Source organism: Corvus hawaiiensis, chromosome 2, assembly GCF_020740725.1.
Source record: "Corvus hawaiiensis isolate bCorHaw1 chromosome 2, bCorHaw1.pri.cur, whole genome shotgun sequence".
Lineage (NCBI taxonomy): Eukaryota > Metazoa > Chordata > Aves > Passeriformes > Corvidae > Corvus > Corvus hawaiiensis.
Window position 1 is genome coordinate 49,347,668 of NC_063214.1, and position 15,392 is coordinate 49,363,059.

Below are 15,392 nucleotides of genomic sequence, written 5' to 3' on the forward strand. Positions count from 1 at the left end.
CTCCCCTTAACATAAAAAAGAAGACTCAGAGAGGTGTTTGAGGTGCTGATATCTCCAGTGCTGTATTTATGATAAATTTTGGAAATACCTCAGCTCCATCTTGCCTAAAAGTCTGTCTTGGACAGTAGCTCACAAATGCCTAGGAAAGAATGTAAGGACAGGAAACATCATCTTTCAGTGATATTTCCCAGAATATTCTCCTACTCTCTGCATATTTCAAGAATTATCAGAGCCACTTGTCATGCCTTTGTATATGAGTTTTAGACAGATTTCCAGGAATCTATCTGCTTTACTTTTCCAATGTGGCAAAGTTCTTAGCATGTGGACTGTCTAGAGGCATCATTGCACTTGATCTGTTTACTCTTTGCCCTGAAATAATTCTGTACTGTGACATGTTTTCGGTAATTTTGTATTCTAGGAAGTCCTTATGGAAACAGTGAAGGAAGTCAGGGCCAGTCCTTTTCTCCCTCCTTGCCCTGGGCCTAGAATTAAGTCAAAGAATCCTTAGGCCTGGTAAATTTCCTACCATCCCTTGGAAGTCAAGCTGTAATTCAGTCTGAAGTCATTTACTAAGTATCTTCCTGTTAGATGGACTAGCATATGGACACTGGACACTGTCCAGCCATGGTCTGAAATGTGATCAGAGTCGGTGGAGGCAATAATACCAAATATTTTGGTAGCTGGACTCTGTTTCCCAGGCTTGACATCTTGAAGCACATGTGGTGAAAGAAAAATGCTGCAGTTTTCTGTGTGGATATTTAGGCTGGAGTCTTTCCGTTGCAGATCACGCATAAAAATAAGATAACCTGCATACCAACTGGTGGTAGATGATTGTCTCTATTCCTGATAGTGATGGCAGGAGCCAGATTTGGGTGGTTGGGAGGAGAGGGTTTGGGATTGGGTTTTTGTTTTCATTGGATTTTTTTGTTGGTTTTTTCCCTGAAACTCTGCGTGAAGGAAGAAAAGAGAATTAAAGAACTGGCTGCTGTCTTCTGCGTAAGAGGTACTGGTCTAAAAGCTGTTTTCGTAGTTTACTTTGAGTAAATCAAAAAATTGTGTTGTTGTAGATGGTGGATCTAGAAGGTACCTAAAAGAAAGAAATGGAGAGAACACCTCTATATATGTATTACTTAAATGGATATAATGGATATTCACTAGTCTTTTCTTTACTTCTGCTAAAGAATTGCTTCTTATAGAAGATGTGTGGGTTTAGAAGGAATTGAGAATATGATGAACATCACTGTCTCTTTTTTTCCCCCTTTTTTTGGTGCCTAAATCACCATGCATAGGTTGCCAGAACAGATTTCAGAATTCCTTGCACTGGTTCATTAAATAGGTAAATTAACCTTACCTGAATTAAGTAGCATGGTCCTTTACATTAATAATTCTAATTACATGTTTTTTCAATTCTATGAAATTTTGTTTGGTCTGGCAGCCTCTTCTACCTTTCTGTAAGCTGCAAGCTGCAAGCTGCTTTTTCTTTGTATGCTCTCTTTGTATTTTAGTGTGCATCTATCGCATGTAAACCTGAACATTTAAGCTCTTATTTGACTTAGAAATATCTGACTAGTTTCTAATGCTTTAAAAGTAATCTTTCTATCAAAAGTTGACAGTTTTCAACTTCCATTTTAATACTGCTACCCCTTTGATAGTTGTACTTTAATTTTCAGAAGATTGGATGCTAAACTAAAAGCTTCTTTGCATTCTGTCAGTCTTCAGCATTGTGGCTTATAATTTTGGTTCTTTGATGCATCTGAAAGTTTTAGATGCAGCTTTTTTGACATTGATTTTGTTGTTCTTGTTTCTGAGAAGTTAAAAAATTAGATGAATTTTTAAGCTTCTGAAGTATGTGTCATGAAGGCAAAGCATGTGTGAAAAGAACCGGGTAAAGCAAATCATTGTATACTTTTGACTTGGAATATGGCTAGATATTTTTGTTTTCAAATTTTAGATCAGTCTTTTGAGCAATTCCAGTTTTAAATTTCATTCTATCTGCATGACATCATGTGTTCCTGCACATGGAGAATTACATCAGTAAAATTCTCTCGTTGATTCCTCAGATATCCTCAGGATGCTTTCAAGATATTCCCTAACCAGAAATTTAAGAAACTAAGCAGCTGTGGCACAATCAGTAGGGTTGTGAAGGGATAAACAGATGGCTGAAACTTGGAAAACAGAGAGTAAAAATACGTGCTAAATTTTTGCAGTGGAGAAACATTGTAGATCTGCAACAGTTCTGTGCTGAGACCCATCCACATAACACGGATCTTGCACAATGCACATCACGTGTCTTTTCTGTGATAGCACGTGTCAAAAGGGCTGTGTTGGGGTTTGGAGCTTTGATATTTGAAAAGAAGTTAGAAATAGGATCAATTGAAAAGCTTCAGAAGGACCTTCTGATTCTGAGTGATGAGACAGTAGAATGGCAAATCCAGGTCATGGAAATGTAAGGTATGTCAGAATAGACTAGAACAGAATACTTCAGTCAGAAGGGACCTTCTTCGATCATCTAGTCCACCTGCCATGTTGTCCTGTTGAAAGATGGAAAGTCCCTCAGTATGTTTCCTTGTTGCTTTCCTTATTGCATCAAAATACCATTAAAGTTACTCTAGGGAGAGTCACCCTTTGGTGTTCTTTGTTGGCCTTAAGCTTCTGAAGCTAGCTCTGTATTGTTATGTGCTCAACATAAAAAAAGGATGTTCTTTCTTTGCCTTTGCATGTGTAAGCCTTACAAAAAGTGTCCCAAACTCTTCATTTTCACAGTGGCAAGTGGGTTCTGTTGTTTCAGTGTAGCAATTTGTCCTCACCTGTCATATGTGGTGGTGCTTTTGGAACCAGTTCTGATACTAGCATATGGTACCAGCCCATGGCAGGAACTAGATGATCGTTAAGGTCCTTTCCAACCCAAGCCAACCCTTTGTAGGATTTTACTGGTACTTAGTGACCTGAATACCTTTAACATCTCACCTCAGTTATCTTGCTGTAAAGCCACATATCAAGCACAGCACCATTTTCAAAGTCTACAGCTGTGTTTTCAGTTCACCATTGTTTATTTGGAGGTTGGGTGGTGCCATGCCATCAGCTGTTAGAATACTTATGTGAGCCCATCAAAGAATGTGGGATAGACAAGGCAAGTTTTTTCTATGCATTCTCTGCATCTAAGGAACTGATTGAAAGTGTCAGTGGTACAAAAATGGCAAGTGGGTATGTTCTGTCTTGTGCAATGTTAGTGGGGCAGGGATTGGAGCATTTCTCCTATGGACACTGGAAGGGAAAACTTCATTTTTTTGTCATTAGGATAAATTCGCACTTTGTTAAAATGTACTTGTGAATTATCCAAGGAAGGAGCACCATTACTGGTTAGGATAATTTTCCGCCTTGGTTTTGAAAGCTGCATTCATGAAAAGGGGCTTCAAAATGCAGCTAAGCAAGAATATCAGGATAAATAAGGGATTGGAGATAAAATAGCTCTTTCAGTTGAGAAGCTGTGGAAGATGTTGGATGGCGTTAACAACAACATCAGAGACAAGCTTTGTTTCTCTTCCTAGCTACAATGTGTGGTGTTTCTGAATGCTGATAGGAGAATTCCCATATGTAATCTGAATTAGAGTTTTGCAGACAGGAGCTTGATGAAAAGAGAGTTTATTTTTGTGGCTTGAATTAAGTCCCGTGGTAAAAAGCTGTACAGTCATCCACTTTAGTGACAGGTGCAGAGTAGATAGTGAATATTTTGGTTTTATGCAACACTTTTTGCATTTTTTTGTAAATTAGTTGAAGCAGCTGGAGAGTAAATAGACATGAGAAAATTTTATCTCAAATGGAGTTCAACAGCTACTCATCAAATCAAGTTCTAACATGGAAAGTAAAATATTTATAGACAGTGGAAGACAACTTATTATTTACAATCTGGGAAATTTTGATGCACTCACTTTTTAGAAAAAGCTTTTCTAGGAAATTAAATACCTTCCCAAAGGGACTGTTTGTTTTCTGGTTATTAAAAAAATAATGTCATATTGTAGCTGCGTATGGTCCTGATGTTTCTTTAATTGTTCTTATATTGGGACTTAGATTCTAGCCCCATGCTGAGTGGCTATTAAGGCAGTAAGAGAACTCCGGCAAGGGGATTGATACGGTACACCAGGACTTCATTTTTTTCCCCTAAGCTTTTCTGGAACTTCTAGAGATACCTTCTTCTACTTTATAGGTTGACTGCAGTTTGTTTTTCCAGGCACATTCACAGTTTTCTCTGTTTGGGCCCTCTTTAAGTATGTGGGTGTGAGATTCTATGATTGTCTCACAGCCATAAAATCCTTTTCTGCTTTCACCTTGATTTCATATTACTAAAGAAAATGGAAAATGCAGCAAATATTCTGTAGCTGCTGAATTCTCTGCATTGCTATAGTTTTAGTTATTTATGAAAAATTTGTTTCTGTAAATGTTTCAAAGCATCTAATTTGTGAAACTTACTTTTGGAGACTATTTTAGTGTAAATTTTCAGTGTCTCTATAAACATACCTCTTTATAAAATCAATACCCTCCTTTTAAATATTATGTAATTTATTAAGCAAAACACTGAGATTTTCATGTAGTTTATACAAAAAAATCTATTATTCCTGATCATTAGCCCAGATTAACACAAATACACCAGGCAGACTTTTGTTAATTTCATTCTCAAAATTATACTTTACATTTTTGTTATTAGAGTTACTCTTGATAAGAATTATCCCAACAGTTCTGTAGAAGTCAGGATTTTCTAATGACTGCAAGCATTGTTCCTTAAATTCTATCTGTCTTCCCTCTTAAGATTGAATCTTTGTTTCACAGTGCTTAAAAAGAAGCAAGACAAAGGCATCCATCTTCAATCAAAGTTACAGCTATCTCCAAAGGCACATCACTGGGTCTAGCTGGGGTCGAGTCAACTCCCTGAAAAAGTTACACTATTCATACTCAGAAAAGCATTGGTTTGTGGAAATGTATGTTTTCTCACAAGGATGCTTGCTGTTTATGGATCCTTGCTAAAGCAGGTGAAATCAAGAGCTGTAATGAATTGCATGGGATTGGCTTAGGAATGAGGAGTGAGAATTGTTAGTACTTGACATCATTACAGATGCTGCATTGCAATCTGCTGAAAACTGGGAAGCATCCTTCAGAGATAGCCAGTTGTCAATAGTGCTGCTTCTGCACCAAGCACATTAAATACGTATCTCAAAGTTTGAAACTGTTAGTGGTTCTGAGAGAGTGACACAGAACCTTCACTGCATTGCTAATTGATAATTACTCTTTCAATAAGAAAAAAAAAAAACCCTCATATCTCGTTTATGCTTAGTTATCTTTTGGGAATGCAAAGTACGTATAAGGTCACTTTAGTTGATAAGAAATTGACACTCCATTAGTTACAATGGATCCATCTGTTTGGCTTGCTATTTTTTACCTTATCTTGCTAATCGGGGCCTTTGCCCTCCTCTGGATCTGTTCCCTGGGCCTACACAGAACAAACAGTTGATTTTATGTGGTATTTCTAGTAAAAACTTTTGAGAAAAGATACTTTAAGGTACTTATGTTTTTCATAGAGGAATATAAGTAAGCATGTAAATTTTACTGTTTACTAAGCATGGAAGAGGGACTATGAATCTGTCTTTTCTTGTCATACTTAATTTTGTAATTTTGGAATATGCCATTTAAAAATTTATATAGCCCAAAATATTTTCTATTAGTGATGTTGGGGATTTTTTAATTATAAATGAGTGTACAACACTCATATAAATATGAATTAGGTTGACATATTTTCTCCATTTTTTTGTAACCATAAAATAATTAACAAATGCAAATTACCTGGTTATCTGTACTGCTATAAGAAGAAGATTTAAAGTGGAGCTATTGGACAGTATATAGACCATGTACAAGTCGTTGTTTAGAATGTTGATGATTGCTGGAAAAGAAAGCAAGCTACCTAAGGTATAGACTTACTACAAGAATATGCTTCAAGTAGAAATAATGGTACAAAACAAAGCCCAGTCTATTCTTTTGCAGTGAAAGACAAGTGAAGACTTCTCTTGCAGTGAAGACAAGAGACTTGCAATACATGAGGCTATAAAATGCTACTTGAGCAAAGAGATAGAATTTAATGTAGAAGAATCTCTTCATCTCTTGGCTTGTTCTGCAGAGGTTACATTGTATGATTAGAAGGGTGTACTAATTTCCTATCATCTTGGGGAGGGTGCTGCTGGAAAATGTTCAGTGAGTACAGTTTTGTTGCTCACAGAGGTAGTCTTTTATATTTTAAGGGCCATTCTCCTTAACCTGTATGTAGCTTGCACATTAAGCATCAAGAGCAGAAATGGTATCTTCCTACAGCAGATTGACTACTAAACCAGCAGCCTGGAAATGCTCCTTCTTTGTTCAGGGTCTGTCCTTTGTGGGTTTTCCTCCATTAGTTTCTCCCAGAGTAAGGTCAAACTTTCCTACAGTACTTCACAAGCTGCTCATCCTGGTCTCTCAATGCATGGCCTTTACATGAAGCATTGTTACAATCTGCCTGTAGGATTGAACAACTTCCCTAGCAACAGTGCAAACGCATTTTCATTCATCTCCTTCCAGTTTCTGAATGTGTAACCTGAAGATGAGTCATTGTCTTTTTCACAGTCACTTGGGTATCCATATCACTGCAGGAGGAGTATTTCTATGTGCTGTTGGATGCTAAATATCACAAATGCAACACTCAGTGTCTATCTTCCCTGACTTTCCAGTCTTCAGCTAACAAGATACCCAGGAAAGCTGTCATGAAAATCAGTATGGCTGGAGGCAACTTCTCTTCTAGCCTCAGGTGTCAAAAGTGCCAATCCCTCCTTGATTCAGTCTTAAAAATGTAAGGAGAACACAAATATCCAAAAATATAGCTTCTCTTCCTGTGCCATTCTCAGGAGAAAATCTGAATATAGTCTTGACCAGACCTTTACTCCCCAGACTATTTCAGTAGCAAACAAAACTGCCATCCTTTCCACTTGCTCGGTCCTGTGGCAAGCAGTAGAGAATTGTGGGGGAATTTTGAGAGATACCTGTAAGTATTTTCACATGCACCCGCAAATGTATTGGACTATATGTCTGTTTTTAAAATGCAGCTTCATTAATTTTTTTCATCTTTTGGGGATATGTTATAGAAGACAGACAAGGAGTATTAAATGGTATAAGAAATAAGAACTACTAGCTATTGATAGCAAAGCAAGATGCCCTTGACTTAAGAAAAATCTTAAAATCTAAGCATGTCAAGCAAAGTTAATGAGGAAAGAGAAGTACATCAAGTGTCTACTAGAACTTGCCTGAGAATATAAAAATAAAGTGGTCTGGTATTGATGGCTTTGCCAAGCCCAGAATCAGATTTTAAGGTTCCTATGAGGCAGGTAAAATCAGTTAGTTATAAAGTCTAACAATGACGATTAAAGAGAAAGAGCCCCAAAGATACGTGCACATTCTGAAAATCTGAAAGGCTTGTCACTGACTACTTGTATGTTGCTGGTTATTCTTTAAGGCCTCTTCCTATCGATATTCTTGGAAATATCAAGGATGCTTCCGTAGAAAATGCTAGAAAAAGTACAGATAGCTCTAAGTCATGGTTAAACTGGATATGCAGCTAGTTATACTGGGCATAAAAGGGTCCATTCAGTTTTGTGCAATAGCTGACTAGAGCAATGCACTTTTAGCCTGGTTTTGGTGCTTATCTGCTGGATTAATACACCGTAACAGAGTAGGTGTGATGACCCACCCTTAAGGGGAAGTGTGGGTCATCACAATAGGTTGGAGATGGTCAGACACCTTTTCCTTAGGAAATGGACAGTGAATTTCTGGAAGTTGTTTTCTGCTGGAGGGGCTGATCTGTGCCTTGGCTTTGTGTTTAGCCCTGCAGCCATTTTCTAGCAGTCGATGGACTGGGTGTTTGACTGCACAGCTGAAAATTGTGTCGTTTATTCAGACAGTAAATGAGGTGATCATACCAACTAAGATGCAGCTGTTGTCACTTCAGCTGATGCAAAGCCAATGGAGTGTGAGAAGTAAAGATGTGACATTAAATGTTGTGAGTAAATAACAGGGAAAAAGGCTTTTAACCATACCTTCTGGTTATGGTTAAAATGAACGTATTCCCTACTAGTCAATTACTTTGACTAGTAATTATGAAACTACTATGAATCACAAGTTCACTAGAGGGAAAACTTGGGCATTTGTTGATAATGTTTCTTACTAAAATCAAACAAATTGTCTCCTATTTTGCACAACTAGAGCAGCTGAGTAGAGCCTACTTCAGTTTGTTGTCCATTTCCATACTAGTTGGTTATTCTTTATTTTTTTTCATATTTGTCAGAATGGGATGTCAAATTATAATAAACATTGCTCCAGATAGCACTACTATTATTTCTTGTTTAAACTGATACAATTATTTATTTTACAAGTTATAGTCAAACTTTGCTTAATAAGTTGGAATGTCATATTCTTAAAGACTGCCAAAATTTATCAATTTACATCTGTCGATTTTAAGTCAACACTTTTACTATGGTTACTCTGCTTGCTGTGGTTGCCTACAGCTCAGCCTCGAGGATAACCCTTCAAAATACTAGATAATACACTATTCCCATAGTTAATTTGCTCATTTCAATCTAACAGGAAATAGCTTATAGTCTGTTCCCTGGTTGATTATTGTTTCTTCTGTATTGAAAGGGCGCCACTTAACATTTGCCAGCTTATGCCAGATGGCAAGTTCCTAATTAAATTCACTTCTCATGTGCCTAATTTTTCTACTTGCATTTTGGCAAAGCAAAAATCTCAGTAGTGCCAACAAATAGTTGGGGTATACTAACAATATTATTATTGTTATTTTTCAGTCTTTCTTATTAATAGTAGTTCAAAAAAGATCTTATGGATCAAGAGCTGTGACTTCACCTTTGGTGCCAAGGTTCTGCTTCAGTACAAGTTCAGAATATCAAACCAGATTCTTAAAAATTATTTTCTCTACACTTCTACTGTTGCTCTTTAGAGGCTGTTTGATTTTTTCTACAGAAAGCAGGAGCACAAATGGCTGTTTCGTTATTGTGGTTGATAAGAAAAATAACTTGGCCTTTTTTTGCTTCCTTTCCACTGGCCTTCTTTTTGTCTTCTTAAAACATTAGAAGAGGTAAAATCTCCTTTTTTTGCTTCCTTTCCACTGGCCTTCTTTTTGTCTTCTTAAAACATTAGAAGAGGTAAAATCTCCTGAGCTGAATGTTAAGCTTGCTTTTTCTGCCCTATGAAGACAATCACCTTGATCCAGAAAAGTGACTCTGAATTAAGTACTTCAGTCTTGCACTCTAAAATATGGTTCAGTACAGATTCTTCATGGAGAGATCTTGGGAAATCATCAATTGAATTGTATTTTTTAATGTGTAGAGGGTTCACGCTGGCTGGATGCCCAGCACCTACAAGACGCACTCTATCACTCCTCTTCCCAGCTGGACAGGGGAGAGGAAATACGGTGAAGGTTTCGTGGGTTGAGATAAGGACCAAGAAAGATCACTCGCCAAGTATTGTCATGGGGAAAACAGACTTGATTTGGGGATATTAATTGAATTTATTGCTAACAAAATCAGAGCAGGATAATGAGAAGTAAAAACAAATTTTAAAAACACTTTCCCCTACCTCTCCCTCTTTCTCATCTCTGCCTCCTCCTCCCTAGCAGTGCAGGGAGACGGGAATGAGGGTTACAGTCATTTCATCACACATTGTTATTGTTATTATTCTCAGCCAGAAGAGTCTCTCCTGCTCCAGTGTGGGGTCCCTCCCACAGGAGATGGTTCTCCCTGAACTTCTCCAGCATGAGGCCATCCCATGGGCAACAGTTCTTCGCAAGCTGCTGCAATGTGGGTCGCTCTTCCACAGGGTGCAGCCCTTCAGGCACAGCCTGCTCCAACAAGGGTCCCCCACAGAGTCACAAGTCCTACCAGGAAACCTGCTCCAATGTGGGCTCGTTCTCTCCATGGGTCTGCAGGTCCCTGCCAGGAGCCTGCTCAAGCATGGGCTTCCCATGGGGTCACAGCCTCCTCTCAGACCTCCACCCGCTCCAGTGTGGGCTCCTCCATGGGCTGCAGGTGGATTTCTGCACCCCTGTGGATCTCCTGGGGCTTCAGGGGCACAGCTGCTTCATCACAGTCTGCACCAGGGGCTGCAGAGGAATCTCAGCTCTGGCGCCTGGAGCACCTCCTCTGCCACCTTCTCCATTAACCTTGGGATCTGCAGGGCTGTCCCTCTCACATGTTCTCACCCTGCTCTTCTCTGGCTGCAATTATATCTTTTAAAAATTCTTCTTAAATATTTTATCTCAGAGGCGTTACCACCATTTCTGATCAGCCCAGCCTTGACCAGCGGTGTGTCCACCTTTGGAGCTGACAGGGATTGGCTCTGCTGGACATGGGGGAAGCTTCTGGAAGCTTCTCACAGAAGCCACCCCTGTAGCCCCCTACTATCAAAATGTGGCCATGTAAACCCAATATGTAACTGTGTTTCGTTAACCAAAGATTACTCATGCCTTCAAGGTGAGAAGTTCTCTCTGTGAGCTGTTTTGCAGGGTTGACTCTGTACCTGTCAATGTGTTAACTATTTCTTGGGAATTTAAAAGTGAGGGACTCAGTTCCACAGTCAAAAATAGAAATCCTATAAAATACTGTATACTTCTAGTTTCTAGAATAATAGCTAATAGCTAATATATCTGTAGTCCATGCTCTGTAGCACTAAAAACGCTTTTTATTGTGCCTTTTCTCACTCTCCACCCCATTTTTGGCATTTTAAAATGCTAGGGTGCTTTTTTCCCTGGCATTCTTTTAGTGAGTCATAGGGTGTAGTATGATTTTGATTGCAAAATTAATAGTAATCTACTTCAGAACAGCTTTACAATGGGAACTTGTAAAAGGAAAAATCATCAATCATTCAGCGATTTGTAGCATAGTTTTAAAGGAAAAGTAAAGTACTTTGGGAGCGTTGCCTTTCCTTGGCTACCAAAAAAACCACAGGAGATAATCAGTATTGGATAAAAGCTTTTCCTATACTGACTACAAGACATTAATTCATTCAGCTGATTTCAGAGAGCACATAATGGTTGTATTATGTTGTATTATGGTGTATGTGCAAATTATGGAAGAACAGTGTTTCCCTTTGTCTATTAGCAAGTTCATTCTACAACATAGGAGGGTATGGCCTAACCTGGGGGCTCTTAGTTCTTCCTACTTGATGTATTCTATTTATAAGACTGACTGTATCAGGTAAGACCTCTGAAGGAATCAGAGGAGATTGTCATTCCTTAGAGGCATATAAAAATACTCTAAAAAAGACAATTTTAGAAACCACAAAATTATCAAGGAGTAAAAAAGCAGGAAGAAGCACAATGAGGGTCTAAGAGCCTGCAGCTCCAGAGGAACAGTTAAGAGGAGAAATTGCTCCTTTGACTTGCAGAGCTGCAAGTCAAATTTCACAGGCGATAAAATGGCAACCTCCTTGATACTGGAGGGAACTTCAGAGTTTTTGAAATAAAATTACTGAGGAGGGAACAGACATCAGGTCTGAAAGAAAGGGTTTTTTGAGCAAAGAAAAACAGACACGCAATTACTTGTTCATAAGCTTTCTTCTATTTACATTCTGTCTTACCTGGCTGCTTCCAGGTTCTCTATTTAAATTTTTTTTTTTTTTAAATTATATTATAATCTTGAGACTTACTGTGAGGAGCTCACCGTAAAGGAAACTTTTAAGCAAATTCACTTCAAAGTTCTGTTTTATATGTGTAAATATAAACATAAATTGTCTAGAAATAGATCATGTAAACTCATGTAACTTGCTTATACAGCTGAAGCCTTCATTATTCCTGATTCCTTTTTACATTGACTATTCATCAGAATGTGTGAACGGAAGTCATGTAAAATGAAAAAAATTCCAACTTATTTTGTCTAGATTAGTGCTAAATAAAATTTAGGATATAAATTATGCATATACTAGTTTTGCTCATACACTGATTTATACTAACACCCTCATTTCACTTGTATCAAGATTTAATTAGGTAAATGACTGCATATTAGCTAAAACATACCTTTGGATTAACTCCCTTTTCAATTCTATGTATTTTCTTCTGTTAGCTTTCAAGTGTTAGTTTTATAGGGTTGTTTTTTGCAAGTACTTTTGGTATTTTGTAAGCTGAACCTATGCAACAAAAGAATTTAAAGAAGTTCTCTTCAGGTCTCATAACAAATTGTTAAGAATGTATTCACTTACTTATACTTAACAGCCAGTCTTAGTTAATCTCTTTGAGCATAAATGCTGGTCTGTAGTATGACCATCCTACAATAACTTTCCCCTCTTGTTTAACAGGGAAGAAGCACTGTTTTAATACTGTAGCTTTACATTATTAAATAGTTTTCCATCTTTTTATCACTTTTATTGAAGATTGGAGTTTTAAGAAAATTAAACTAATGCTTATTCCCTCTATGGAATTAATTTAATAGTCAGTTGCTCCAAATATAAAATTACGATCCAGTAAATTCTGGGCATTGGGTCTGTCAGGGCATGAGTTCTGGGACAATGGTTCCTGTTATAGTGTCCAGGCCACTGTAATTTTCATATTTTCACTTCTCTTCTTCTAAATCTTTTGAAACTGGAAATATTTTTCTTGTGTGCCTTAACTTTCTTTTTTTTCTTTCTGGAAAGGTGCATGGTGGTACTGAATGAGAAAACTATTCTAGCTAATTAAGTAGACACGGAATAACTGGATTTAAACAGAATTTTATATGCTTTATATGCTTTTGTTTCAAATGCAAATTAGATAAATGCTTAATTTCTCAGAATTAAATATATACTATATTACTGAAATACAGCATTTAATAATAAAATAGAATGGTGGACTTTTATATCTCTCGATCACCAGTACTTCTGCTCTGTCAGTGAGTAGGGAAGGAAGCAAGAAGAATGAAAGTAGATAAAAGAAATAGGAAGAAAGCAAAGGAGAGTGTTAAGCTCATCGTACTTTTTAGGGTTTGTCTCCGTACAAGCCATTATGCAATATGAGAATATGGGTACAGAGGCAGTGCTTTCAAGATCTAATAAACCTGTTCTACCATGGAGGGACAGTCATTCAGTTTTCTGTTTCGTACAGCCACCCGTACTGGGTGACACCCGTGTGTTTGCTTGAATCCTCAGAATTCAGATATCCAAAGGCATAATATCCCAAGGCATAATAGACCATCCTGCTCTGGACATTTAATGCATTTGAGGTTTTGCTTTTGTTTTTAGTAAAGGCCAGATGATGTAAGAGGAAATGTTATGACCAGAGAACATGAAATGTGGTTCTCTGTTGATTGTCAGTACTGTTGGCATGTGTTGTAGAAGTGATAGAGTAAATACTCTATTCTGCCTGTCACAGAGGGCTTGCAGATGGAGCTCTGAGTAGGTGCGCAATGAATCATATCCTAAAATAAAAATCTCAATGCACAAAATAGCACACCTATTAAAAAGTGCTTTGCTCCGCCCTCCTGTCCAGAATATTAGAGAATTTCATATAAACAAAAGTATGGATTTCTGTATGCTTTGTTAAGTATACCAAAGAAAAAAACATTTATGGTATTCTTCTTGAGAAAAAACTAATAATTAACTTCGCCAAGCTAACAGTATTTGCATTTCATGCCTAGGAGAATGCTTGAATTATACCAACAATGCAACAGGACAAGATCATTACAAATCTGCTCGGACATTTAGTGTTTGGTGGGGTTTTTTGTTCCTTGATACTAAGTTAGGCAACATTTTCTGCTTTTAACGTAGTGCTATATAGCAAGGTCCCTCCCTTGTGTCTTCCAGTCTGCATAAGCTGCAGACTCCAAATTAATCTTTTCAGCTGGACTCTTTGAAAGGGTCAACAAACATGAGCTTTCCAATTTGCTCTTAGAAGATAAATTTCTCCTGACTTACCTATATTCCAGGGCAGCTGTCAGGCTCATCTTTGCACAGAGTGCAGTGTTGAGCACAGAGTACACATGCAGCTTGTCACTTGTTTCACTTCTTAATTTCTTTAAAGGTTCATGCAGAATTAAACTCACAGAAATTAAATTGTTTTAAATCAGATTGTGTGAAGATGCAATCCAAGCAGAAGATATAATTTAACACATCCTCCCCCCCCTAAAAAACCTTAGCTAGCCCTCTGTGAAACAGTTGTTTCAACTCTGTGAGCAGTTTGAAACTGATCTATGTAAATTAATTTTGTGTCTACATTAACTAGAAAAGAGATTGAGTAGAGCTGGTGAACAATAAGTGAAAAAGATTCCTTTTCTGGAGCCACTGAGTGTATTGGGGAGGAAAGGTGACAGAATGTGTCAAAAAGTGGGATAGAGAAAAGGCGTGTGGCAGCAAGGAACAAAAGCCTAGCAGCTGAAGCAGCGATTGAGATACTGTTAGGATGATCAGGCAATAGACCCACAGCCAGCTGTTCGTGCTCACAGATGAAAAAGTTCCTAGAAACCAGACCTGCTGTGCACTGACCCACAGGGCAGTTGGATACTTACAAGTTCCTTTGTTTTCGTATTGTCTCGCATAATAATTTTCAGGTTTTTCTCTTTTGGTTTATTATTTTTCCTTCTCTAACAAAACATAAATATTCTGAGTTTCAAAGCTGTTTTGAGCCTCCTTATAGATCTCATGTAATTAAATGGTCTAAGCAGATCTCCCTTAAAGCCTTATGTTTGTGAGTCACGTGTTTATTTTAAAAGGTTCCTATTGGAGCCTTTTCCACTTTGTAACTCCTTAAAACACCTGCATATTTAGAGCTTTAACTGGTGTAAGAGTAACTTTCAAATGTTTCTCTCTATTTATATGGGAAAGTTATAACCCTCTTTTGGCTCACTGTTTTGCTCAGGTTTAGAAGATTACATCCCATTTTAATATTCACCATAGCCCTATTCTTAGGAAGAGGTAAGGTCTCAATCTATCAATAAATGACCAGCTGTCCTATCTCTTACAAATTTAAAAAGCTCATCAAACATAGCCAATTCAAAATGCTCTGGAGAGAAATACTAGAAAAATTCTTTTCACCAGTTCTTGCTTAATATCACATTGGAACCTCTAACATGGTGGGAAGTCAAGAGAACTGGAAAAATCGGTTTTGAAAAGCTGATTTTTCTGTGGCATCTTTATTCAAGCTCATGGGTAACTAAAATGCCCAAGAACAAGAACAGAGGATACTTGGACATTTCCCCTCTGTTATTGGGAGTCCAGAGATGTCTAGTAAATAATTACTTTTTATATTTTCTAACCATTATTAAAAGTATCCTGCACTGTAGTTGTTTTGAGAATTTGGTTACTTTCTGATTTTGCATTCATACTTTATTCCCTGAAGTTTCTGCCAT

General features: G+C 37.6%; 1 protein-coding gene across 8 annotated transcripts in view; it reads left to right on the plus strand.

Annotated features, from left to right (window-relative positions):
* The window catches only part of SGCG (sarcoglycan gamma), a 112,127-nt gene that overhangs the window by 15,428 nt on the left and 81,307 nt on the right, over positions 1 to 15,392 (plus strand). For 2 of the 8 annotated variants that reach the window (XM_048294889.1, XM_048294891.1), the window contains one exon: positions 958 to 1,003. The exons of the other annotated variants lie outside the window; for them this stretch is intronic. The gene's annotated coding sequence lies outside the window, so the exon portion shown is untranslated. The remainder of the gene's footprint in view (positions 1 to 957; positions 1,004 to 15,392) is intronic. 8 annotated transcript variants of the gene reach the window in all.